Raw genomic sequence first — 26,578 nt, forward strand, 5'->3', positions numbered from 1 at the left:
ACAGTAACCACGCTAGTTTCGCGCTACTAGAAATTTTAAAACATGTTTTAAAATCTACTCCCCGTTCCGCTCGTGCTAATGAATATAGATGGAAACACTGCCGCAACCGCAATGTCCAGCGTATCGCTGAACTGCACGCCCAAGTTAACTGACAGCGCAGAGGCCTTGCTTATTAAAGGTAACGAGGTGGCAACACCGGCCTAATGAACATAAATTGAGCGGGAATGATTTACACCGCTCACCGAAAGATGGCACCATCGTACAACTGATATTTTGTCACTTTCTACTCTCGCTTTTTTGTGAAACCTTTACCTTCTCTCCATGCAAAACTTTGCCGAGTAATCGTTTGAAATAGTTCAGCGAAGCACGTCTGTTCGTGTGTGCATATGGTGGATACAAATTCCTTAATTTTCAATATTTCCCAGAATTTAATTTATATTTTCTTTCTAAAATGAAAGTTCCGCATCGAGTTCGTGCCAGCGGTACAAGGCGTAAGCTCTGGCTCCTGCCACGAAACTCGCTCCGGTCGAGTCTACAGTGATTTCCGCCTGTGTATGGGACCGGTGGCCAGTCGTCATCGTGAGCAAAGGCGTGCGCAGACAGTCTCATTAAGGAAGAAAATCCTTGATTCAAGTTCAGTAATGGAAATAAAAACCTCATTCCATCTCACAATTTTATTATATTGATGAGTACTTACAGGCGATAAGTTACATGAATATTAATAATATTATTATTATTTGAAGTAGAGTTACATTTAAGCGTACAGTCTATTTTACACTGTTTATCGAACTATATAAAAAAGGTTTCTCTCCGACATGAATTAATGTTAAGTATACAGTTACGCAAATTGTATATAGATATACAGAATATGGAAATTGCAAATTTATGTAATTTGAAAAACATAAGTAGTAGTAGTAGTGGTAATGCAATAATAATAATAATAAACAATAATAATAGTAGTAAAATAGCAATAATAAAAATAAGCCGGCCCCCGTGGCGGAGTGGTTAGCACATCGCGCTACGACGCGAGGGTTCCCGGGTTCGAATCCCGGTCTGGCCATGGATGTTTGTGAGTGTCTATTCATCATGTCATCACTCCTTCCCATCTTCGCAAATTAGCCAAAAGTGGCACAAAAAGCGAAGTAAAGTAAAGTTTCTGTAGCTCTGCCCCCTTGAAAAAAATCCTGCGGACACCCTTGATGGAAGCATAAAGATAGCGTCGTTCCAAATGTGTTTACAAGTCTGAAAGTATACATTAGCATTACAAGAACAAAACAGGTGCTAACTACGGTAGGACAATATCCCCCCCCCCCAGTTTCCACCTCATTCTTGTGGCATTCTCCGACATTTGTCTCCCGAAGAAACGCTACTTTGATACACGAACGCTGTTCATGCCGTGGCACGACGGTTGACTTAACAATGAATTGCCCTCTGTACAATAACCTTTCATCACTTTGCCATCTAGTGAAGTGTCCACATACTACGGGTGCCATGTTCTCCGGGACATACGATCATATCGTATTACCACCGATTAACTCTGATAAAAAAATGTATTTGTCATATCTTTTGCCCCAGTTCTCGTATATGGAATTAAGCTTTTAAATCCGAATTTATTTATTTATTTATTATTAAACACAACAGGCAAATGCCCAATTACAGTGTTCTACATTTCTTGCTATGAGTTTGTAAATTTACAGTTTGATAAGAAATAGTATTGTGCAGAAATGTCAATAAACATAAAACATATCAACGCTAAATTATATGTGTATACAACAGTTAACAAACCGAGTTATAATAATACATGTTAATTGAAGAGAGTGAAATAAAATATCTAACTATTATCTACAAAAATAGCCTACATGAATAAAATATTTCAATCGTTAAGTACAATGCACAACGTATATACGAGATACTAATATAATATAATATAATATACATAATATAAATTACATAAGAGGCCGCGGTGGCTCAGTCGGTATCGCGTCTGACTACCATGCTAAAGGTCCCGGGTTCGATCCCCGGTCGGTTCAAATCCGGGAATTTTTCTAACGTTGGAAGCGGCCCCGGAGCCCACCCAGCGTCGAATAACATGGGTACCTGGGGGAAACCCTGGGGGGTAAAGGCGGTCAGAGGCGTGATGCTGATCACATCACCCCCATTTACGACCGGATCAAGAAAGTGTGGGGCGTTACCCCCACACCCCCTATACACCTTCATGGCGTGGTGCTATGCACAGGGGAGAACTTTACTTTTTTATATAAAATATGGAAATAAAATAAACTCAGTATAAATCAAGGATAGAAGTTATTTACCTTGAAGAAATACATTAATTGTGTGTGTAATAAAGGACCTGTAAATAATTGACACTCTAGAAAGTACGTAATTGAGTATAAACTACGAAATAAATATATATTTACAAAAATTGCGTTTATGTTTACATTGTTGACATTTATTCTTCAATTCCTTGAATAACTTTTTTGAATGTCCCAATAGGCATGTGAAATATATCTAATTTTGGTTCCCTTTCGGAACATCTGTTGTACAGTTCACACATTCTCCTGATAGGTGATTTATTTATAATGTTCGATCTTCTGTTACTATAGTAAAAGACGCCCCCTTTGGATCGTGTCTTGGAGATTGGAGATAGGAACACGTATGTGTATTTGTTCTAGAAGATGTTGCACTTGAATATTATTGTTCATGATTCTGTATAAGAAACAGAGCTATTGCATCTTCCTTCTTTTGCTGAGAGAAGGCAGGTTGTGGTGTTTACAGAGGGAAGCGTATGATTCGTATCGGGGATATATGCCTGTTTCTTTATAAGTGGCGTACCTTACGAATTTAGACTGTAGCATTTCTATTTTATGCGTGTACTTTTTGTCCTCAGGAGCCCATATTTCTGCTGCATATTCTACTTTGCTTCGAACTAAAGCGTTACATATTATGTTCATTATTTCTTTGTTCTTAAAGCACTTAAAAACTGGCTTATGTAAGCCACTGTTCATTCTCCATCGCATCCTTCTGACGACCTGGTTTCCTCCACGATTGCACGCGGGAAGTGCGAGGGAGCCGAAGAAATAGTGGGCAAGTAGATATTTACGCACACATGGCCTGCGTGGTCATTTCCACCTTTGAAAACAGCGTTGGCGTGAGAAAAATGCTTGTTCCTTCCTGCTTCCTGTGCCGCGCTTGGAAGAAGCAGTGTTGCTACATGAACGGAAATTTGCATTGATGAAGGGAAATCCAGATCAAATTTTCGGTGAAAAGGAAGATTTTTATAAAAAAATATCGAAATTACCGGAAATGTTTATATTGTCAGACTCCTGTTCGCATTCCCTACATGGTTTTTCTAATGTCTATTATTAATAATTCATCTGTATACGTAGAGGTGTATAATAAATATATATAATTAATATGAATTGATGTAGCAAACCAAGTCAAATTTTCAGGATACGCCACTGCTGTAAAATAAGCCTAGCCAAAGCTTGGATTAATTGGAGTTGTACTTACGCATGCGCAGTGCCTCTAAGTATGAGAAGATGGATGTTGTAGGATGATTGGCTTACCTGTGGAAAGAAACAGTGTTTATTAATAAAATAGAAATTGTCAAGAAATACGGGAGAGAGTATAGTATATCTTCCTAGTATAATACGTAAAGTTAACCATCTACTTCAGTGTTTCCATAAGATTTCACTGTAGTACCGTGCGATTCAAAAAGATGGACTCAATTTCGTACTGCTATAATTCCTGAAGGAAACATTCTCTGTGAATGATCTACATAACATTTGAAAGAGGGAGTGTTAAGTTTCAAAATACATTTGATTATACTCACAATAATGTTTATAAATGTTCAACGTTTCCCTCCGGTCGCACAGGTAACGCTTGATACGCGCGGTCGGTCTGAGCTTTCACCTTTCCACAGACAGACCGTTTTCTCAAATTGGCGATTCCAATGATAAATGCTTTTCCTCGTTGGAGATTCAATGTTGAAACGAAGACTGTACCGCAGTTGTAGGCTTAGTTTTAATGAACTCACGAACGAAAACATTCTGGTGCTGCACATAGCCATTTTGCTCTCAACTAACACTGCTGCACGGCGGTGCGCTAGGCGAGCGCTCTAACGGTGGTATTTCAAACTGTAAATGTAGTTCAGAAAATATAGCCGTACGAAATTGAGTCCATCTTTTATAATCACGCGTATTGGCCGAATAGATTTCTTCGGCGCCAATATTACCATTTACCCTCTGTTTACGTGCTTGTAAAATTGTACAGTTGTATTGCTTCTAAATATAGGGTAAAGGCGGGGTTAAGGGGCATAGGAGGAAGACAATCAGTTCTCAAGCAAAATACAAAAATATACTGGATCTTACTTGGGAGACTCGCTTAACAGTCTAAACACAGTGTTGTGGGTACTTTAGTTCATAAAATTCTTAAACAGGGTTGTTAAAGGTCCAGGAATTTTAAATAAATTCAATTCCGGTCCAGGAGAGAAAATCAGCAAGCGTAAATGGGTTCTGGACCGTAAAGAACCTTTCTATCTGTAAAGTATTTCGATTCGGTCCAGGAACATTTTTACCAGATCAATTTAAATACGGTTCAGGAACCTTCTTTTTCTGTATCAATTTAAATACGGTCTAAGAACCTTTTTTCCGGATCAATTTAAATTCTGTCCAGGAACATTTTTTTCAATGAAACAATATGAAACTTGCACCGAATTTAAATTGTGGGAACCCAGCGGAACCCATTAGAATTTATACGTTCCTGGACCTTTAAGAACCCTGTTCTTAAACACCTATACAAATTGCACCTCACGTCGGCTGACCTCCATGACGGAGTGGTTAGCACAGCGCACTACAAGGCCAGAGATCTCGGGTTCTTGAAGTCCTGGCTTTTATGGGTGTTCTTTGAGTGTTCCTTCATTAGTTTCAGCATATAATTACTCACCCCCCCCTGGCCTCCTCGATGGCGCAGTGGTAACGTCGTCGCCTTGTAATTCGATATCTGGTGGCGGATCTCATTTGAAAAGTAGGTCCAGCCGCGATTATCGAATCCATAAAGTGGACTTAAAACAATTGAATTGCTCATCTCTATCGTCGCGATTGGACAAAAGTGACAGAAAAGCGACGTCAAATAACAAAAGAAATCGAATGAGCCGTCAGAAGTGAAATCCTTTCCTCCCAAAGTTTCATGTGAACGTAGATGACCTCAACGAGAGTGAAAATAGCGTGCAACACTGAAAACAAGAATGGATGCAACACCTGTTGCGTTCAATTGCATATACAAACTTTTTCTTTTCAGTTAACCTCGTCAGGCTTTAATTTACGGAGCCAAAAATTTAGAACAACATTCATGAAACATCATCTCAAACACCATCAGGTACAAAATTGAAGTAGAAGCAACATGAAAGCATATAAGAAAGCAAACATATCAGTGGTTCGCAACTCTGCTTCGCAAACAACGCGGAAGGATAAAGAAGTGAGCGTAAAACGTTCAAACATAACCCAGATTACACCGAACAGCATAAAGTGAACGACAAAGTCTATTTGTGTTACGGATCTGCAATGTAATTCGCCAGAGCTGAGTGAATTCTTGTGTTTTCCTTGCGGGTCTGTTACGAGAGGGGCTAATGGCTGGGTGACGCTGCTCCCGCGGGTATTATTAGTGGCATCATAACATCATTGGTCGCGGGGCTCCACCCTTATTGTGATAGTGGGAAGGCCAGAAGATATACAGCATTAGCATGCAGACCGTGGAGTCCCTACTCGAGGACTCTGAGCGAAGGGTTTGCCTTCTCTCTCTCTCTCTCTCTCTCTCTCTCTCTCTCTCTCTCTCTCTCTCTCTCTCTCTCTCTCTCTCTCTCGTTCTCTATTCTGCTCATCTTTCGGCCTCTTACATATATACGTGATCCGAAACTCTGTCTTGCAATCAGTAATCGACATTTACTAGCCGTTTCTTAGGACATAAAAAATTTAGAGGTTGGAATACTGCATTCGCCCAAGTTCGTGTCCCCTTTCTGCTTTCTAAACCTTGAGATCAAAACCTTAAGAAAAGAAAAGGAATGGAGGGGAACCCCCGAGTAGCCCAACCTCCACCCGCATATTTTCAGGGATATGCGCTTAGTGCCCTGGTGTCATATCCGCAGAATATTATGGTCAACAGTCTATTTTTTCTTATTATTTCAGAATTCAGTACACTACAATACAATGATATAATACAAAAAAATACAAAACACTACTGAATTCCTGATGCAATTCAATCCCAAAACCATACCCCACATGCCCACCTTCCCGTTTAAAGAAATGAAGTTGAATCCAAGATGGCGGTCACCAAGAAGGCAGACGTTGTCATGACATGCACCAGAAAGTTTCCCTCTAGGCCTAACAATTCCTGCAATCTACACTCCCTTTCATTTTATAAAGGGTGGTCAGGGACTTTTGACTCACCCTGTAGATCCGATGTTCGGGTAACCGGAACAATGTAATGACTATTGGGCCTCCCCGATGGCGCAATGGTAGTGTCGTAGCGTTGCAATCAAGGGATCACGGGTTCGATACCCGGTGGAGGCCATGTTACAATAGTTCGGATCCCACTTTACAACTGTAGCTCCAGTCCCGATTAGCCTTTCTGTACAAAAAGTGGACTAAAATAACAAATCAATCACTATATTGACTACTGTTAGTAGTTGAGTTATGTGGGTATGGAGGAGGTACGAAAGAAAGAAGATAAATAATAAAATAATAATAATAAGTAAATTTTAAAAAAAATAACAATGAAATGAATCTAAATGGGAATAATCATGGTTATTATTGATGGTTGTTTATTATTAGTTGTTTATGGAATCTTCAGGATAGCAGTCCTGGAGAGCTTCAGTAAAATGGATTCGTATCACTCCCAAGGCGTGACTCGAACCCGGGACCCATGGCGTCATACCTCCATAGACTAATCTCTTCGCCAAGGAGTCCGGCTGAAGCAATGGACGTAGCTTTTTATAAGCACATAACACAGGCAATCTTCAGCGGATCTTGAAAAATCCGCGGACACGGGAAACTACTGGAAATCGTACGAAAATAAGTAAACTCAGCTTTCTGCATAAAGCACCGTTAACGACAGGACGCGGAGTCGCCAACGGCTTTAACGATCGGAAATTTGAATCGCCCATAAATAGTTCTCCCATAATAGCCAAGCGAGTAACCTTAGGCTGGCATAGACTAAGTTCGATCCCAAAACCCGAGGGGTTTATACGGATTAAGCATTAATGTGTTATTTATTGAGGAATTTACAAAAGGTGCGTGTTGATTGAGTTCATGTTTAAAGACCACTTTATGCACAGTAAGGCTAATCAGGAATGGACCTACAGTTTAAAGTGAGATCCGAACCACTACGTGCCTCCACCGGGTATTGAACCTGGGACCTATTGATTACAAGGCGACGACACAATCACTGCGCCATCGAGGAGACACTAAAAGGTGCATGTGAACAAGTGGCTAAAGATTTTAACTTAGTCAAATTAGTTATGTTAGTTGCATGTTACCACAGGAGATGTCGATTTTTGAAGTTAGCGAAAAGTTAAATTGGACGTTATATATGATACTGAGTTAGTAAGAATAATGAATGCGAGATCTGTGATACAATGCGGGTTCTACTTTTGGACCGTATACGGCATTTAGGAGGCCGCCCAGTGTTTATTTCTATTTTCTGTATGTTGTCGGAGTCAGTATAAATGTATACAGGTGACTCTTGAGTAATCGTATTGGTTGTTCAAATGTGCAGTGACGTGCGCGGATTTCGGTACTTGGGGATGCTTTAAAGCACCGTGTATGGCTCCCCCCTCCACACACACATATAAACTACAGTGTTCTTTTAATACGGACCAATAATTTAGACATTTCAATGGTAATGATAATTTAGCATGAAACCTAAAAGACAAGAGCCGACCTGTTTTCACAACGCGCTACGAATCCAGGGGTCCCGGGTTCGAATATCATCCTGGTCATGGATGTTCTTTGTGAGTGTCCCTTCACAAATTTCATATCATTACTCGTCATCATCTTCGTGATTAGCCAAAAGTAACAGAAAAGCGAAGTAAAATATATCAAACAATCCAGTCTAACCCTAAAAGACAAGAGAACTAAATGACATTGACACTAAAACACTGTGATCAGTTTGTGACCTGTCTTCTTGCGACCTGTCCTTGTACGACCCATCCTTTTCTGACCTGGCTTTTTGTGACCTGATTTTTTTAAAGCTCATGATAGGCCGATCGGAATTGGACCTACAGTTTAAATTTGGAACCGAACCGCTGGGCAATATGCCTCAACAGAGTACAGAAACTAAAACCCCGTAAGAGAATAGGTTTTGGTTCCTCTGTTTATTCATCTGATTGTTCATTTTACCGTGTCAATGAAACGACACAGAATAATAGCTATCTAGTCAAGACCTAGATCCATAGTTTTTAAAGATAATACTCCAATCTCTAGAACATAGAAGTCAGCTTGGATCCTGTTTACAGTACTACTACAGTACTACAATATTGCTTACATGAAGCAGTGCAAATGTAGAATTGATTCTCGGTGAGGTGATGTTCCCTACCGAAATTATCGCAGCCCAACTATAACATCTGGATCCGCCACTGCTCCTGACCTATCTCTCCCTTCCAGCATCCTCCCGGACCCTCCCCCAAGGCCGAAAACAGTCAAACCGCGTCCTCGCTGTTTCTTTCCCCCCGCCGTCCGCTCCCATGCCTCACCCAGGCAGGATGATACAGGATTATTGTCAACCAGGGTTGGTCGGCTTAATTGACCAATTTGTCCGCAGCTTGTAATTTCAGCATGCTCGGAATTCTTGTGGGAAAGGGCGGGAAGCAGAAGCAGTCGATAATCTCGTAAAGAGAAGCGCTCGTTCAACAAAAAAGCGGAATTCCTCTCCCTCGCAGGGGTTGGCGATGGAATCTCGACCGTTTTTCACAGTTAATGCGCGTCACTTCCGTGAAATAGTTTATGTTTGTCCTCGTGTAGTTTGTTTTGACAGACAACAGGATTATGTAGCTGTTAATAATTTATCATGACAGCAGTTTATTTTTGTCTTACCTTCCTTCTACATGTTTAAGCACGAGATAAAAGTTTATTGTTACTAATGTATGACCTAAAAATATATCGTAATGTACTTGACCATTATAATATTTCTATGAAATGCTGGACTTAAATTTGTATATGTGGAATTTTCTTCAGTGTACCTAATGGATGGAGTCTCAGTCTCAAGCAAGACTGGACGAGTTGAAAGTATCGAGATTCCAGCAAGGCCTAACGAGTTGAAAGTATCTAGATTCCAGGAAGGCTGAACGAGTTGAAAGTATCTAGATTCCAGCAAGGCTGAACGAGTTGAAAGTAGTGTTGCCCACGGGACGAGACGGGACAGGCTTTTAAAAATTAGAGAGACGAGACGAGATTGACCATGTGTCATAAGACAAACGAATATTTTCGAGACGAGACAGCATTTCCACGAGACTCCACGAGACGAGACAGGCCAAAGTCTCGTCTCGTGGGCAACACTAGTTGAAAGTATCTAGATTCCAGCAAGGCTGAACGAGTTGAAAGTATCTAGATTCCAGCAAGGCTGAACGAGTTGAAAGTATCTAGATTCCAGCAAGGCTGAACGAGTTGAAAGTATCTATATTCCAGCAAGGCTGAACGAGTTGAAAGTATCTATATTCCAGCAAGGCTGAACGAGTTGAAAGTATCTAGATTCCAGCAAGGCTGAACGAGTTGAAAGTTTCCCAGTCTCGGAAAAGGCTGGACGAGTGGGACATTTCAGTGCGTATGTAGTAGTATGTTTTCAGGAAGTATTGCTTGGTCTGAAAATTACCAACAACACTTTCAGTTCAGCATTCAAGAGTAGCCTTAAAATTATGAAATTAGCTTAACTGTTAAATAAAATTGGGCAAGGAATTTAGGGTAAACGTTAATTTTTTCAGGAAGCTCTAGTTCCACATGCAGCTACTAACAAGTTCCTTTCGACTGACGCACTCTGCGTTCATGCAGAAACACACGCACTCGCACGGTAGAAGTGAAGCTATTCATAGGAGAACAACATGAATGGAGGGAAACTTTCAAGGCGTACGGTTAACGCAATCTGCCACCCGCCCCATTACTACCAGCTGAAAAGATCCGTGCAATCTCTCCGTTGCCTTAACCTTCGATGGATACTCACTATAGAGAGCAAATGAAGCGAGCTCCGGGCTCAGAGGCACTTGTCTATGCTTCCGCCATACAGTTCCAGTGCACTCCAGGAAAATTCTCCAGGGAGGAATTTCCGAAGAGGAGGAGGAGGAAGAAGAAAAAAAGCAGCAGATGGTTGAACGGTGAAAGGTCTTTCGCTCCACGTCTTGCAGTATGATTTCATTAAACTGCGTCGCATTTGGGGAATTCCGTAATCGCTCTTGGGACAAAAGAAACTCGATTCGGATCTCGGACAAGTTAATTCCTCCCCCCTCCGGGAGGGCGAGCTGAATCAAAAGGACTGAAAGGGAAAGAAGGGTTTTTAGGGGGTGGGGTTCTCTCGATTCATTTGTTTTCGTTTCCCCACGTAAGTTCCGAAAAAAGTTGAGGAAAAAAATATGTCAATGTTAGGGAAACTGGGAAAAAAGTTGTGGTTAGGGTAAGGGAGGGAGCTGTGATGGTTTATATAGGGTGCGGCAATAAAACTTGGCGGTTTTTCATAGCGATATAGTGGGTCACAAGGGTCGATCTGAAAATAGTAATGGCATTTACTGACATGAAATTATATTTGGAAGATATATATTTTCTTATGTGTCTTACTTTGAGTTGCATTTCTGTCTCTTTATGCTAATCGCGATGATGATGATGAATGATGATCGAATATAATAGGTGAACTGACATTTGCACACCCGCCCAGGCCAGGATCGAAGCAGGACTCTTTGCTGGAGAAATCAATGAACGCACTTGGCCACTTCTTCTGCTCAACAGACATGAAGTTCTCAAGAAAATTAGAAGTAGTAGTAGTATAGTGGAGCCACAAGCAAAGAAACCTGCGCAGACCCGCGACTCCTGTGCACCGTACTTCCGCGTGGAGGGGAGGGGGATAGTGAACCATGCTTCCTTATGGCCAGAGCTAAACGGAAGAAGAGAAAGCTGAACGGGAACTTTTCGTCCAAGGCTTTTTTCTTCTTGTGGTAACTCTATACCAGCAGCAGCAGCATCAGTAGTAGTAGTAGTAGTCAGGTGAAAATAACTTTGCTATGAGTTATTCAAACGCCCACTCCATTGAATGGAGAACGATGTATTTAGTATTTTGAGCTACTGTAGGTATATTGTAAAGTATGAATGAACACAATCGCTGTCTTACATAATCATTTGTTTTATGTTACTCTACTTGCGTGCTAAGAAGCTACTTCCTATCCGGAAGTGTATTGCAAGGGATGCAAAGTTGCTTATTCCAACCCGACGGTTCTAGAAGGGGTGCAAAGTGTCTCCTAACTATCTGGAGGTGTCCTGGGGGGGGGGGGGAGTGTAAATTGATACAAAGTGAACAGAAGTATGCCGGAAGTAATACAAAGTAGTTACTTTCTATCTGAAAGTGTACAGAAGAGGTTGAAAGTGGCTACCACCTGTACTAAAATGTCTCAGAGGATGTTCAAAGTGACTACTTCGTACTGGAGCGGTGAAAAGTGGCCACTTCCTATCCGGAAGTGTCTTGAAGAAGAGCAGTATTTTTGTGTCTGGAGAGGTTTGCCGTTCTTAGGGACTTACCGAAAGACAGTGAAGTTCCTACAACGCGAAATCAACCTTGGATTGTGTATTGACTCTTGATTTTTACCATTAGCTGGATGGTCTGCCAAATAGGAATATAAATTACAGGAATTTCAGAGTACGTTCTAATGATTCCACAAGAAGTGAAATTGGTTGTACAATCATGGACACTTCTGGGTTGTAATCATTAATGGGGTTATCATAACACAGAAGTGCACGTCACTGTACAACTGAAACTATGAAGTCTTCGGTTTGTAACTATGTACGTACTACACCTTGTTATGCCTCATTAGATTGTAGCTGACTTTCTTCAACTTCAGAACTGAAAATAGATTGCCACTGAAGTCTAGGGAGATAGAACTATGCAGACTTTGTTAATGAGGGTTTGTAAGGTCGTTTTTAGCGCCAAAATTTCCACAAATTGGACTTTAGTGGTGTTGGGGCTGTGTTCATAAATCACTGCTAGGGACCAGCAGAGTACCAAAGTAGACAAATCCGTCAAGAATCAGCAAGGCTTCACGAAACAAGACCGGGCGTGGTATCGCGTGACCAGTTATTGCCAGACGTCAGACAGGCACATTTCCTTTCCTCCTCTTCCATCCTCGACGTTTCTCCGTTTATCTGATGCGGAGAAAAGGGGCTGGCCGGTCCGTTAAACTGCTCCTTGGAGAAACAGCAGGGAGAAGAAAGAACACCGCTAACTCGAGGAGGAAGAAGACGAGTACGTATTCGGAGCCGGAACGGAGCTCGTAAAAAAAAAAAAAAAAAGAATTTACATATGCATACGTGCCCCCCGATAAGGCATATTAGCAAGGCATAATTTGGCCAAACAACAAGCCTCAGAAAACGAACACGAGTTTTTAATTTCGTCCGTATCTAAATTGCGGGAAACAGTAAAAGTCAGGGTCCGAAGAAGCAGGTGTACATTACCGAAGGTATATGTTTGGGGACATAAATGATGTCGTGCCAAGGTGGACACGAAACTCATTAGGGGTTGGGAATTTATGGTGGGGCCTGGTCCCCCTTGCGTGCGGGGTCGTAAAGAGCTAATACGCTGTTGTTAGCCCTATTGGGGACAAGGACGTTTTGGCTTGCTGCATGTACAGCTACGGTTAAGGTAATAATACGGGAATTGTCCTTTACCATTTTCATTCACCCTGTTATGCCCGTTCGCACTAATGTTGAGCAAACTCACGAGTGTGACAATCCACGGGTCAGGGTAACTCTCGAGTTAGGATCATTCTCCATTGCACCAACGTTGCGCAAACTCACGAGTTTGAAAATCCACGGGTTAGGCAATTCTCGAGTTAGGATCATTCTCCATTGCACCAACGTTGCGCAAACTCACGAGTTTGAAAATCCACGGGTTAGGCAATTCTCGAGTTAGGATCATTCTCCATTGCACCAACGTTGCGCAAACTCACGAGTTTGAAAATCCACGGGTTAGGCAATTCTCGAGTTAGGATCATTCTCCATTGCACCAACGTTGCGCAAACTCACGAGTTTGAAAATCCACGGGTTAGGCAATTCTCGAGTTAGGATCATTTTCCATTGCACCAATGTTGCGCCAACTCACGAGTTTGAAAATTCACGGGTCAGGGTAACCCTCGAGTTAGGATAATTTTCCATTGCACCAATCTGAAAGGCATTCCAGCCCGAAATCCTCTATGATAGCAGCTAGCCTCAAAGCAAGTTTCTAAACGTCATACAGATGGAAGCACGTGATCGGGTACCTGTTTCGAGAAGGCGTGGCTCTACTCGTGGTGTGACTCAATGGCAGAGAAAGAAATAATGGGTAGAGGTAACGGTACATTGGCATCTCTGGAAACAGTGACAAGCGATTGCCACGAGAAAATTTCAAACACGTGTTAAAGTTGGGAGAAAATATTTACGTGAATAAAAGTTGCAGATTGCAATCGTAGTAAGTAGTTTTACAGTGATGTTTGTATTAGACTCCGATATGTACTCCTACCTTCACGTAGTATTCACGATCGTTGTATGGCTGGGATTGTTCCATTTTTACTGTAGGGTTGTAATGTGTCTTGTCCTTGCGTGTGCTGAGTTTCTGGATAGCTATGGATATTTTTAGTTCTCAGAAAGACGCTTTGACTATAGGTATGGGGCTTGACCCCTATATTTTGACGGGTGCAGCGTAAGTGCTGACGCGACCAAAATTTTAATGTCAATCAATAAATCAATTTTGAGTGCAAAGGCAGTCCTCTAGGGATTCGTGGATTGATTCTTATATTATGAGCCCATCAGCACACGAGCTATTATGCCCTTTACACACTACGGGGATTAACTCCTTAACTACAACAAAACCGGACAGGACCCTAACAAGAATAGAGAATGAACAAGATTTTCTCAGGATATCAACCAGGTGATTTCCGGATAGGATTCCGAACTTTCGAGAGCTAACGTCACTCTCATCTTCAGGGATAGAAATGAGGTCAATTCCTGAAGATGAGAATGACCTTAGCACTCGAAAGCCTATCCGCAAATCACCAGGTTGATATCCTGATAATACCTCTTCATCATTCCCCGACAGGAAAGCTTCAAGAAATATTTCAAGGAATAGAAAATATCTCTGTGAAAAACTTCCTGAGTCAATTTTTAAAACTAATACAGCCATAGAATCCTTAGCAAGAATTCAAACTATACTATCCCCGAGGATAAAATCTCCCTACCCTAGTTTAAAACTAAGGCTGTAAAGGGTCGCTCAGCATAAGTAAGGACACAAACAGGACAAGACGACCTTACAGAGTATTATCCTGATAGTGGGTTCAGGTGCCAGAGCCTCGTTGGTCTGCACAACTGAAGTTACCGGGATGTACACTCCTGTTCAAATAAAGTGGCACATACTTCAATTGTCCAACCTTATAAAATGTGCCACTTTATGTGAACAGAAGTGTACTACGTGGAAGTGAGGACGTTTGGGTGCCTTACACACCCAGTCGTTTACGGAATGTGTTCAAATGCCATCCTCAGTGTATACTCTGTCCCGGTTATCTCCGGAGCAACTGAACGAAATCAAAGTCCCTGCGCAAGTAGTGACACGAGACGGCTCCACCAATGATCACGTGAGATGGAACGGGGTTGCGTGGAGGGGGCAAAGCGACTGCAGTTATAGAGCGACCACAAGGAAAAGAAGCTTCAGCAAAAATCCTTCGCGCACCTTCCCCTCCATCGGTTCAACTTGGGCCCTAAGGAAGCATGCTCCACTCTGCACCACCCTTCCGCGCGGGAGTACGATGCACAGGATTCGCGGGTCTGCGCAAGCTCTTTTGCCTGTGGTTCCACTTTGCAGCATCGTGTACTGCCTCGCTCTGCCCACTCGATTTTTCCTCTTTTCTGCCATTATGCGCCCCTTGCTGCAAAGATAACTGGAACAGAGAATACATAGAGTTGTCCAAGGGAATCTATCCATAATTCTGTCACCAGGAAAGTTTCAAGGCTTATATTTTGATTTGACCACTTTAAATTTTCATTTGCATATCTCACCAATTTCACTGTAAGGTGATCCCACTTCTCTACATATCCAATAGCTTTGCTTGCTTTATGTGTATAGAAGAGAAGGCAATGCGTTTTCTGTTCGTTCAAGAGAACAACAAAAGAAAACACAATGAAAGTCTCTAGCAGGACAAAGGAGGAATCTTTCATTTTTTGGAACGATCCTGGACTTTCCTGGCGTCGGTACTCGTAGCAGGTCGGGGACATCCAGAGATTCCCCCTACAAGAAATCTGCAGCCCTCACTGCATCTCGATGGCTTCCACTCTCTTCCCAGAAAATCGCATCGGATCGCTCTCTCAAGATGCGATTCGCATCACGTCCCGTTCTTAACTAGTCGGTAAGAGAGGAGACGGCAACTGACTTTCCAAGCGAAAAAATTTCCAACCCTGTGCAAACACAGAACGATGGAGAACCAACCAGCCTTATTTAAGCCGAGGGGACAATCATGCCGACAAACAAACAAACAAACAGGGGACCAAAAACTTTCACTCGGCTCTGTATTCACAATCAAATTTCTTGTCTCTCTCCTTTCCTTCTATCTCTCTGCTCTTTGCGCACTGCAGTGTTGCTATCCATGTACAAAAACAGGAATAACAGTGTATCCATACGCAAAATTAAATTACTAAACAAGTTCAAGACTGAACAGCATCGCAACATGCTCCACTCCTGCGGTTCTATTTTATTTTACCGCTTTCTGCCGATTAGATTAATCGTGACGATGAGGATGAATGATGAACTGATGTGAACTCAAGGAAACATCCATGTCTGATGCGCACTCATAAAAAAAATATTCAAATTATCAATTTCAGTAAAGATTACCCAAAACTTGGTTTATGATAACCAAAAATCTTAACTAAAAGTGTTTTGTTAATTCAATGATTTCAGCTCTTTCTGAATAAGGTAAAACTATTGTCGCAATATTAAATTACACATTTTTTTTTTTTTTTTTTTTTGCTTAATTGAGCATAATTGAGCATACACACGACGCACTTGCATAGGTATTATTCAATATATTATACAGGTTTAGTCTGAAAAATTTCGACGGGCATTAATCTTTGGAATGGATTATAAATTGCTATACCGGTTAGGACAGTTGTATCATTTGAATATTCTTGTAATCGAGTGTACTGAGTTGAGCGTAAAGAAAAAGGCATTGAGGTAGGAGCGTCATTGTGACGTAGTAGACAGGTGGCTGACCTCAGAGCTCATCATGCGTCGCGGCTCGAGCGGGATAAGAAGGAATACTAGGAGTTTATACAGGTGATCGCTTGGCGCCAGACTGTGTATCGGGCAGTGAGTGGCTCGACGTTTGTTCTCCCGAGTGCAGAAGTATGTACGCACGGTGTGTAATACCTGCAATTACTTGTTTGCGTTGAATAAATAGTAAGCCAAGAAAACTGATTCTCATTACTTCCCGTCGTCATACGGTGGAGGTACAAGTGATTCGGATCCCACTTTAAACTGTAGGTCCAGTCCCGATTAGCCTTACTGTGCATAAAGTGGACTTAAAACCTCAAAGCAATCCAATCCAATATAAATTGTTATAGCATTTTTGCAGTCCAATTTCTGCTAGGATAGACTAATCGAGAGTGGAATTCAAACCACTATCCGCCGGCTTCCGTGGCGGAGTGGTTAGCACATCGCGCTACGTCGCCAGGAGTCCCGGGTTCGAATGGATATTTGTGAGTATCCAGGCATCAATTTCATCACATCATCACTCATCCCCATCTTCGCACATTAGCCAAAAGTGGCACAAAAGGCGAAGTAAAATAAAGCAAATCAATCAATCAAACAAACAAACCACTATCCAATGTGATTTTCCCGAGGATTCAAAACCCCTTTATTACAAGGCGACCACGTTATGACTATGTCATTGGCGAGGCAAGGATAATAAACCGGATAAAGATCAATATCACTTCACGAAAACTCATGGAACCACTGTAGCTGTGGTATTCCAGCCCCCACCCCCACCCCACCCCTACACACTCACACAAATCATTCTTTGAGAGCGTTCTCCACATCTGGAGCACCTCCTGCGCCCGGGCCGACCTCCGTGGCGTAGTGGTTAGCACAGAGCGCTACGATGCCAGGGTTCGAATCCCGGCCTGAGCACGGGCGTTCTTTGTGAGTGTCCCTCGAAAATTTCATCATATCATCACTCATCCTCATTTTCGCAATTACCAAAATGTGGCAGAAATGAGATGAAAAATGAAACATGTGAATCAAATGAACATGACTTCATGAAAACGCATGGAAACATACTTGTGGTACTGATTGTATGTTCTGTGCGTCATCCACCACCTCCATATACACTCGTACATATGCTTTGAAAGAATTTTCCACATACGGACCACCTCCCGAGTCTGTTGCGATAGGGTATTATGTACGCAGTTGGCAACACTGCCACGAAAGGAGCTAGGAGAAGGGAGGGCCATTTCAGCCTCCATCCTCGGAGATCGGAAGGAATCCCCCGGCGTCTGTCACCCGTCAATTCCTCTTCTCCTTAATTCATGGCGAGATTTCTCCTCCCGAACCTTGCAACGTTAATTAGCCAATTACGGAGGCGACGGAATCTGTTTTCGTACTGTCGACTCGTTGCGCCGTTTATTGACAAGCTTCGGAATTCCCGAAACTTGACTTGTTTAATTTTTGACCTTCATGATCAATTTACCGAGTCGCAGAAGCGAGAGGCGTGTCGTCATCCGAGCTGACAACGGTTCATGTGAAGTCTGACGTAAGGCGATAAAAAAAAGAATAAAAAAATGAAGTCCTCGCTGTGTCCCATGATGGACACAGTCTCACCGACTAGGATGTTCTTCAATTAGCCACGTCGTGCTTTTGCAGATGTGCATATTTAAAATTCTGCACTTCCAAGAGGACTGAAGGGAAGAAGAAAAGTAGATGTTAAGTCTGGCGAGTAAGTATGGCGGACTGTTACGTTGTGAGCAGAAGCATTATCGTGCCGCAAAAACCTTGTCGCACTAACGCATAGAAATATCTCAACTTCTCTGTGGTATTTGACTCTAATTGGCTCAATTCAAGCAACAATTCTGATTCCCTTGATAAAAATAGACTTTTAGAATGCATTGTAAGTATCAATCTCGACTGGACCTACAGGTTGAGAGATCCTAATGGGTCCAAACCAATGTGCAATACACCGAGGCTTGAACCAGGAAACCCTCAACTACAAGACGACAGGAAAACCACTGACTACTTTCAGGTCGAAATCAAAAGCTACAAGTGTTACTTGGGAACGAACCTTCACAAAAAAATGCAACACTTCATACCGGAGTGACGGCTAGTCGCACGTGTCATTTGTCTAAGGGAGATATCAGAACGACACGTATAGCTGGAGGATTTCACCAATCGAACGCAGGCCTGTCATGCCGCTACGGTGTGAAACGTTGCTGTTGATTGCTTCATTCCCATGCGACATGTATCGCCTGTCGCTACGGTCCGAAATCTTCACAAAGCAAAACATTCAGCGCGCAAGCGCGTACCACAGACCGAGGCGACACGAAGCACGATATTGCGAAAACTGTCCAGTTCGAGTGACAAGTGCAACTTCAGTTGTCTTTGGGAGATTTTACACCGAACCGGCAAGCAACACGTCGCTTGGGGAACAAGCGAATCTACAGCAACGTTTCACACTGTATCGGCATAACAGGCTATACAAGCCTGCGTTCGCTTGCCGCTTTGGTGCGAAGTCTCTCTTTACTTCGGCTGCTTTTCGATATTATGGATGACGTAATGTGTTTTATGTTCGTGCAGGGTGTATTGACGTGAAAAAAATGGCATTTTTTTTCACGGAAACGAATAAAGAACGAATATCCATTCCTGCGTTACGGTTTACAACCATTAAAGTTACAGCACGACTCTTACGTTAGCGAAAGCTTAAAGAGAGATGTAAATAAAAGACAACAATCAATAGCTTCGTATCAGCTCGTCCCTTTGAAGTTCTTCGCCAAAATAGGTTATTCGGCATATTTATCTCTCTCGCTGTCATGCCCAGTGCGGGCAGTTCCCAAGGGCCAGTCAGGCGGCGTGCAATTACAGCGTGACTGATGTGCGTATCACATGTCGCAGACACGGGGGACGGTAATTTTCTTGTCCTCCCGTACGAATGCTCAAACTGCTGGAAAGGGGGTCATCCGAGGATCTTGCGTTGATGAATGCGAGTGGGGAAAGCTTGTTTCGATACGAGGCTTGTGTGTTTTGCGGGGTGGGCTCAGTGGCGGATTTAAATCCTCTCGCAGGGGATGGCTCCACCAACAAAACAACATCGAAAGAACGAAGTGGTTAAGCTAGCCGGTCCCAAGGTATTTCATTTTTTAAAAAAAATTTGGGTGCGTCAGCACTTAGGTTATTTTGCACCCGTCACGTTATACGGAGTCCAGCCTCTTACTGGCCGTAGGTCCAGAAGCCAGAGCCTCGTTAGTATGCAAACTGCAGCCCACGTGGAAGCCTTGCTCCACAGATTCGCGAGACAAAGTGAAGAGCAGAATTTCATGCGCTTATAAACCCTGTTCCAGCTAACATTGGAGCAAGGCCACCCATAGCGTCAGAGAAGCGAGGGAAATTGAGTGGCCAGAGCGAAGGAGTACACGCTGCTGGGAACGCACCCCACTCCACGCAATTCCGTTCCTCTTGCATGTTCATTGGTGAAGCCGTCTCGGGTCACTACATGCGCAGAGACTTGTTTTCGTTTGTCTGCTCCACAGTTAGCTGGGACAGAGTATAGGAGTTACTACTTCAGTTCTGGGTCACCCAACGATACATAGGCGACGGCTGATTAGTTTTGGTTTTGAAAGGCGGAAGGGGTAAACACATCATGAACTTACGAGGGAGTGACGACACCCAGCGACCGCCGACCGCAGACGGAAGACATATTATAAAGTAATAGGAACCGACGGGAACTATTAATTAATTAAAAAGTTGCCAGCAACACTGCGACGACTCTGATTACAGGCGAAGACGACGCCTTTCGAAAGATGGATTATTCACGTGACACTTGACTCCTCCTGTCACCCCCCCCCTTCCCTCTCTGCCAGCATCCGTGCCTCTTCCCCTGCTCCCTATCTCGTCGCCAAAGATTTGAGAGCCTCGCGTCTCCATCATCAGGAAACACGATGAGAACCCTTGGCAAGGGGATGAAAGCTGAAGACAAATAAACATCGCTGTGGAGAGCAGGCCATGTTACACAAACAAGCGCCCTGCTACTCCAAACGGGTCTGGTGTGGAGCAGACCTAGGTTGCAACGAACGCCAAAACTTGGCGGCTGACCTACGTTTTTCTACATCGCTCTATCTGTCCACCAATCGCCTTCAGGGGGTGTGGCTCGATAAGTGTCAACAACCTCAGTTGCGAAGTAAAAGCTGTAGGAGTAACATCGCTCCCTCGTTACAACGTTGCCAAGCGTACGTCTGTTTTTATCAGTTGTTTTTATCATCGTTTGTACAGCGTTTGGATGTCTTGTGTACTAATTTCTGTGCTCTGTGTACTATTGTACAACTTTTATTCAGTAACGGTTCTGTTCAACTCTCTCTCTCTCTCTCTTCCCCCGTTTTACAGAACGTTTGGCAACATGCTGTGTATCCGACACTAATTTGATTCGTCCCGCCAGCAACGTTCGGGTGCCTTGTGACATGAAAATGCCGATGTCAGTTGGATAATTCAACTGATCGCTGATTCGTTGTTTCCCAGACGCAAGTTGGAAATGCAAGCAGTACAGCAATTTCTAACCTTACAATTCCGCTCAGGTCTAATAATGTATGTGGGGTTAGGTAAGGGAGAGGTATAGGGAGCTCTTAGCATTTAGTTCCGGGGTTTTGTTGCAAGCTGACGGTGCCTGGCACCAGACCCTCCACCCAGAACACTTAACGTGCAGCTTCCAAGTTAATATCCTTAGTGAGGAAGAGATATATATATACATATATATAAAACCTGGTTCCTCCTGGCAATGTTGAACTTTGTACAGTCTACGTCAATAAAGACTGGCTCCCAATTTAGTTTTGTAGATGTTTGCTTCATAATCTGCAGCATCCTTTGATGCAACCCGGCTTCCCAGTGTACAGCCTGGTTGCGGGTTTGCCAGAATTTGAACTCCCTTTGTATTCAGATTCGATTCTTGCTTAGTCTTTACAAGAACCAGTCGGCAGGTTTCATAAACTTATGAAAACTAAACTTTATTCCTGGAGTCAGTCGAGCAAGGATGCGCGCATAATTGTAAACAAGGGGAGAAATCAAATTGGAGGAGCGTATCAGTACACGATGCTGCAAAGGCTGGTAGCTGCAGTCACTTTCCCCTCTCCACGCAATCCCGTTCCCTCACACGTGTTCATTGGTCGAACCTCTCGAGTCACTACTTGCGCAGAAACTTGCTCTCGCTCCAGTGATTCCCGGGACAGAGTATAGTAATCTGGTTTGATAAGTTTAAAGGAACCATTCAACAGGTTTTAACACTTTAGAAAAACTAGTCAGCAGTTCTGATGAAGTAAAAGCAATCAATCAGCAGACTTGATAAGCTTACGAGACTTTTAACTTTACATGAATTAGTTGACAAGTTTGGTACGTTTACACTAACGAGTCTGGCGATTTTACAGGAACCAGTCAGCCGGTTTCAAAAGTTTTCTTACACACTGTGATCATGTATGTTTGCCAAATTTAGTCACAATGAAAAGGTGTGCGAGACTTGTGAAAGCCATCCCGTATCTTCAAAACGCAACTTTCTGTCACAAGCCCCATCTGTCGAGGCAGAATCAAATGAATTATGAAGGACTTCATCATCCACCTTATTCTTCTGACTTGGTACCATCAGAAGGGCAATGTGAAGCTGATTTTAAGGGGAAACAAATGTCTCTTCCCTAAAGTTAATTTGTTGGCTGAGATTGTTCACTTTGAGGGGGACTGCGTCGAATGAACTGCTGTTGCTATTTAACAAACTCGAATATTCTCAGGTTAGGGTTGAAACGTAAGAGCATGAGGAACAATTTCCACAAGGCTCTTCCCTCCGCGACACTGTTACCGACTTAGCTCTTTTGGAGCTAGATCTGAATCTTTCGTGCACTCGTTTGGCTGTGAACTGGGGCGCTCCCCCCCCCCCCTGCCCCACTATGATGCCATCACTGGCTCCGACCCACATAGACCAACTTATACCATGAGTATACATTCTGCACGTGACGTGATATTCCTATGTTGTCTGCGTCGCCTACCACCTCTTACCCCAAAGTTACTTTTCATAGCGCTTAAGGTTACGTGAAAATGAAAATATTGTTATCCGGGAATCATTTATTTCCGATTTCATACGACCAGATCTAGACGGTTAAAACTAAGAATAAATTGTCAACACTTTAAAGTTAACGGTAATAGCAGCGCCCCCTACTCCCCATCCCACTGACAACTAACATTACCTTAGGAGGCACTTTATTCAGCCTTCGTAAATCTAGCTTCTTCAAGGTCAGTTTTAACTCGATTTAAGATAAAATTTAGCTCTTTTATGCGCATCAGGTTTGGCAACACTGCCAGGATGGCCGTAGGATGCAAGATGAAATGCATTGAGCTTATGGGAGTATTACTTTATTTGTTCTCCTGCGAATATCAAACTTCCGATGGCATAGAAAAAATATATCAACGGAAAGAGGACACATTGAAGATGTAATTGACAGGCGGAAAAGTCGAAACTTCCATTTGTAGAGCAGTAACTTGAAGTTCATTCCCCATAAGGAATACATGGGATTCTGAAAATTCTTACTCATCATATTTTTCAAATATCGTGTCTAGCTTAATACTAGACATAAAAAACTATTTTACTTGCAACATGGGGAGAAATTCTTGCTCTCTAAAACGCCGGGTTTTTTTAGTAGCTGTGCCAATTCGGACGATATTGAAATAAGTGCACAACTGCAACTCTCCACCTTAACGATACCACCCTCGTACATACTAGCGCAGAAAAGAACGTGATTTTTCCTGACAAGACACTCGCATCCATGGAGAGTCTCTATTCTGTTTACCCGACATTCACCCTCTCTGTCTGCCTCTTCCTCCCCTAGTAAGCAACTAACTACCTAGAGTACATCTCCACAAACGTTTAATTTTTGATGTCGAGCATATTTGTCAAATCCCAGAGCTTTATATTGGTTCATGAAAACTAAGGCAATGTTTGTATTTGTTCATCTGACTTAGCGTCGCTAAGGCGTTTTGGCTAATCGTAACGATGAACAATAATGGTTAGATGACATGATGAAACGACTCTTGCAAATGATATACCGGGATTCGAACCCGGAACACATGAGTCGATCTTTCAATACGCTGAGGTGTGTTAGCAACAGTAAAGACTTTTGTTACGCTCTTCCACATTTTCATAAGAATTCAAACAAAATTGTACACGTCGAAAGTTTAAAGTGATTAACATTGAGAAAAGATGAAGCTGGTTTGCAAACCGATTTATCAAATTAACTTAACGTGTGACGCAAACGTGTACTCACCAATCGTGATATTATTGATCGAAGAGCTAACCTTTATGTGATGCACTTATGGAGAAAGCTTGTTTGATAAATATGCCTAACTTTATGATGTAAATGTTAACGCGCCAATCAAGAGATTATTGATGTTAATGCACTAACCTTTTCATGATTAGCAAATGGCGGAACATTTAAAATTGTAATTTCCCAATGAGAAGATTTGTTCCATTTCCGATATCCATATCTACATTAATATCTGAACCTCGTACTGCAGTTATTTGGATACTTTATAGTTTCGCTCGAAAACATAGGTTTACAATCTAAACAGCTATGACCCTCGCGATAATTTAAATCCAAAAGACCTCGCTAAGTCGTTATATCATAAGAACAGAATAGACTACAGGACTCAATAAGTCAATAGTGTTTCGAAGAAAGTGAAAGATGTTCATCAACAGTTTGGAACATGGCTAGAAATCGCAAAAATACGCGGTGTGAGCCAAAAAAAATAAAAATAAAGAAGAAGATTTGTCAACCATATGAAAGGATTTGTTAACTTGTAGATATGGGAAAAACTGCTTAGCGGTAATCCCAAGTAAAATGTAAATAAAATAAATAAATTTGTTAACTTAAAAGAACATGCCAATTCTCTTTGTAAAATTCTCATAAGCTAAACTATGTATTTTCAGAATATTTGAATGTAATAATTCAAAATGTCGTATAATAAAATTGCTAAATGGCAAGGGTTCGACGCTGAGAGCATGGGTATAAATACCCCTGTAAATTGGGGCATAGTGGAGTTGAATTTTAGCGTGGATCTCAGGTAACAGTCGGGATTGCTCGACAACCTCCTTCAAATCTCACTGTATGGATCTCTAGGCAGAGGTATTGGGATACTACCGTTACCGGGAGTTTTCTAATGACGTCTTCAGGGTAATCGATACAGGGAGGGTCTCGGAGTTTAGGTCGGGGTGTTGAGGATCACCGCACTTTCATAAGTCCTATAGCTTGGTCTCTCAGCGCCTTTCGTTGAGCGATTACAAACGTATTTATCTTCGTGGAGCGAATTTACAATATAGAGAAAGTCTCCAATTTTTTTAATTTTCGGTTTACTAACTAATTTTGACCTCCTAATCACGAATCTGTTGTTAAAAATCGGGGGCGAAGTCGGATATTTGAAAAAAAAATATTTTTTTAAAATTTTTATGAAGGTTTATATCCGTAGTTTTACGAACGAAATTTTATAAGTTTTACAAACGAAATGTTATAACTATGCTTGCCTAACCTAACTTAACCTAACCGAACCTTCCGTGAATGGTTTTTGGGCGAATAATCACTTTGAATACGGAATTCGTAGTTTTGTAGCACGTAAATGACGAACAATGTTTCACAAAACATGCCATTTTTCCTAAAATCAGCGGTGGAGTATTTGCGTATTTTTACAAACGAAATATTATAACTATGCTTGCTTTAAAGCTAACCTAACATTACCTCAAATGGTTATCCGTGAATGATTTGTGAACCAATGATCACTTTCAATTAGAAATTTATAGTTTTGTAGCACGTAACTGACCAACAACGTTTCATCAATACAGGAGATGCCATACTTTCCTGAAATCAACGTTAAAACACTGTTGCCAAACTTACCTGTAGTTGTCCGTATATGCTAAATTGAACGAAAGGAGTGCTAATGGAACCTAACCTAACAGGCCTAACCTAACCTAGTAGGCATACCTCGTCCCCGTGATGGTTCGTGGGGCTATGTCACGTTAATAATTTTCTCTCCCGCCTAAATTATCACTTTCAACGACCAATGCTCTGAACAGTGTGGCAACGCTGTAGACGGAGCAAGGAATTTCGAACGTCATTTGTTCTGACATGGAAGATGGTGCCCGTGTTTCTTTATGGATAATTATCGCGGTAATTAACAACGTTATTTTACAACTTCTACAAATAAATATACAATTTTAACACGCGACCCCCGTCTCGTAACTCGAGATACCTCTCTAGGAGTGCATAAGAAGTAAGTATAAGAAGTATGAAGTGAATTAGAGACTTTCTTTATATTGTACATTCTAGCCATCTTCGTTTATCAAGTTATATCAAAAGTACCGTACTCAATCTCCAGTGATCGAGTTCCTGCCGTCCAGATGTAAGTATCCTGGTGTGAAAATAAACATCTACAGTCAAAACTATATCCAGAGGTTAGACTTTCCTCTGCACCTACCCTGAAGATAGGTGTCAGTGTAGACTACTAGAGTCTCTATGCCCCGACTACAAGAGTAGAGGGATAGAGGGTTACCAGGAACGTAACGCTTTCATTTATATCATTTTACACAATATTAGAATTTGTATCTTGAAAGGAATAACTACATTCCGCATTTCCACATCCCCAATGGCATAATGGTAACTTCACCGCCTTGAAATCAAGGTGTCACGAGTTCGATACATGATGGAGACACAGAATGCCTCGGATTCGTGTTTAATCCATCGCCATTAGTCTCTCTGTGCACAAATTGGACTTCAAACTCTGACCCTATAATCTATAGTCGTGTGTGTGTGTGTGTGGAGAAATAAGGCAACTAAACGCACGGCCATGAGAATAGGCGTCTGGGCAGAATTGCGCTGGTGCCACATATGGGAAATGCAAAGCGAGAGCGGGACAAAATTCGCTGGTTCCCGCGCACCGTGTGGCAACGTCAACTGAGCTGCGTTGCCTACTTCGAGCGTCGGACCGACCTCTCTCCGGAGCACTTTTGTGTAATCCCTGCCTTTCGAGCAAATACCGTCAGTTTGTATCACATGGATTACAAAGACCAACTCTCATTCTCTTTAACCTCCGAACA

The 26,578-nt window shown here is 42.2% G+C and overlaps 1 protein-coding gene across 1 annotated transcript in view; it reads right to left on the minus strand.

Moving 5' to 3' along the window:
* The window catches only part of LOC145989867 (chaoptin), an 838,754-nt gene that overhangs the window by 677,443 nt on the left and 134,733 nt on the right, over positions 1-26,578 (minus strand). The window lies entirely within an intron of this gene.

The sequence above is a fragment of the Lepisma saccharinum genome, chromosome 7 (genome assembly GCF_977018435.1).
Source record: "Lepisma saccharinum chromosome 7, izLepSacc3.1, whole genome shotgun sequence".
NCBI classification, from domain to species: domain Eukaryota; kingdom Metazoa; phylum Arthropoda; class Insecta; order Zygentoma; family Lepismatidae; genus Lepisma; species Lepisma saccharinum.